Genomic DNA, 2,765 nt, shown 5'->3' on the forward strand with positions numbered 1-2,765 from the left:
CACAGGCTTGCCTCCTCCCTTTAGCTCTTTGAAGAGCATGAGCATAGTTCTCTGAAGGTTCCTTCTGCATGTTACTGTTAACTGTGGTTCCCAGACTGTGGCTTCCCTTCTGTGGCCCTGTGAGACGTGCATTTCCTAAAATGTCAGTAATTAATTTTTTACTGTTATCATCTGTTCAGCGGCAATTGTTCTCTGCAAGAATCTACACTTGTCTGAGGGAGTCTCTCTCTGTGGGTCAGTTCAGTGTTGCCTCTGCTAGGGCACTGAGGCTTCACCTATCTTTAAGGTAGTTTCTGGGCTCAGAGCTCCAGCATGCAGTGAGAATTCACACACACACCCATGCATGGTGCAGACTTGGATTCCAGTTTCTCACGTATTGCACTAACAGTACAGTGCAGACGTCAGCCGCCTCAGCTGATTTCCCAGGCCAGAAGACAGAAATGTTCTCCTCCTGTGTCTGCTCCCACCCCTCATCTGGCTTTGCGCAGCTTCCCTACAAGCACAGGCACAGCCTAGACTTCATCCCCACGTGGGAACGTGTAACATGAGCTCTAAGGTATGTGTCTGGCTCTGATAACCCCTTGAGCCACCCCTTTGAAGCCAACTTCAAACTCCATTCACTGCTTTAGCACAGAGTTCCCTCTTGTTACTGTCACTGAAGTTCTGTTGAAGCTAAGTTACACAAAGCACTTTTGTCATATTTTTATTGAGCATTATTGCGTGGTCAGAGTGGGAGGAGGACCTTCCTGAGTCAGTTCTAGTATCTTCTTGTCTGACAGTTCCCAAGTCTCCTTTCCATGCTTGTCGTTCTTGTTGTACACAAGCCACCCACCCTGTTGGTGCAGGCAGCCATTGCTTCAGGTAGGGGCTAGAATCCTGCAGAGAATACGGGAATCAGTGTTCATCTTTGCCTTCTGAAATGGGCAAGAGCAATATTTTATTAAATGATTTTATTAATTATAGATAACAGCAAAATAAGGGAACTTTTTCCCCAACTCCATGGAGATGGAGAAGGAGAGAGGAGCAGGAAAGAGCATGGGCGCTGGGGGGACAGGAAAGGCTTTCCTGACTCATCCTGTGTGGTCATCGAGCAGTTGGTTCTCTGGGCTTGTCAGTGTCTAGACTGATTCTCTATCTCATGGGGCATTTTTACAGCTTCCTTGGATACTCCTCTTCCCCCTTCTGGGCATCTACCACCTGCTTTCTCACAGGTAATGCACTCTCAGGGTGACCATTGATGACTCTCTCTTTGGCCCCTGGTTCTTGACTGGTCCATTTCCACACAGACTCTCTGTTGGGGTTCTAGTCCTCCTCCATATAGTACTCTCAAAAGAGTTCCCTTAAGCTCCTACATTTACACGATGAAAAATATGTTCACTTGACTTATCCTTGGTGATGCAATTTCTTGCCTACTGGTAGCCCCTACTCTACTACCATAGCTATTTCAGCAGCATCTCCCTCTCTGGTTCTCTCAGGTGTGGATCAGACGCCTGTTCAGTGCATCTCCAGGCTGCAGGAGACACACATCAAGTTCTCTCAATGGTCTCCTTGAGGCCCACTGTCACCAGGATTGATGTGAGGTAAGGGGTGGGCACCCGGTGGGTGGGAAGGCAACTGAAAGCAAAGGTTTATCCAAAAAAAAATTGTCTTCCACCTCATCTCCAAACTCTACCCTTTCTATGCCTTCAGAATAGGTGAGAGCTTCAGAGTCTTACAACCAGTTTTCAGAAACTCCTCTGCAAATTCTACATGTGGGAGGTATTTGCCCAAGACGTTTGCTTTTCACCTTCCAAGTGCTGCAGGAGTTGTGAAGGATCTGATGATGTGTGTGGAGGGCAGGGGGAGGTGGCGAAGGGAACTGAGAGACTCTGACTGCCATCTCTCTAAATCTGGGATTCTGTACCACTTTCTTAGTACACGACTTTGGACAAACTGTTTCACTTCTCTAGGCCTATTTCTTTGGGTGCGAAGTGCTCTGCCTGCTCAGCAGGGTGCTCTGAAACCATTGAGATGGCGAATGAAGAGCATGCCCTACAAACCCAATAATGATTCTTCTGTTGCCTCCTGCCCCAGAGCCCATGCCCCATCCCCACATCCTGGCTCGGTCACCATCCATCACACTAGGCTGGCACAACATGACCCTAGAGTGCAGGGCCCCAGGACCACAGGGGACCTGAACATGACCTGAGAGAGCAGGGGCCTCCCCAGAGAGCTGGAGCAGAGAGGGACACCAAGACCAGCCCCTGGCCCTTGGGCCGCAGCTGTAAGTCTTCCCCTGAGCCAGCCCAACACCAGTCCTACCTGTGTGGTCAGCCACCATGTGGACAAGAAAACTGCCACCAAAGACCTTGAGGATATCTGTTGTACTAAAGAAATCACCCAGCCAGTATTGTGTTTCTAGTTCTGGGGACACTCCTTTCCCAGAAGACTGAGGGTCTGAGGGGTGTTGCTCACCATCCCAGGAAATGTGATATCCCAGCCTTCCCAGCTCCGGGGACCATACCACATGGGAAGATCCAGAGACAGTAAAAGTTGGTTTGTGCCTGAGGAAACTATGGAGGGGGTTTGGGAGGGAGAGATCAGGACTTTTAAGAGGGGAAAAGGACAGGTTTACAAGGACTGATGCTAATCTCTGCTCTGTTCTGAATCCCCCTTGAAGCGCCTCTGAGTGAACACAGAATCGTATTTGTAATGAGTGACCTCAAAAGGGAAGCCAGCATCAGAGGAAGAAGACAGAGGGGTGAGCATTTTGCTCATAATATTAA

Source organism: Propithecus coquereli, unplaced genomic scaffold (genome assembly GCF_000956105.1).
Source record: "Propithecus coquereli isolate 6110/MARCELLA unplaced genomic scaffold, Pcoq_1.0 Scaffold59, whole genome shotgun sequence".
Taxonomy (NCBI): Eukaryota; Metazoa; Chordata; class Mammalia; order Primates; family Indriidae; genus Propithecus; species Propithecus coquereli.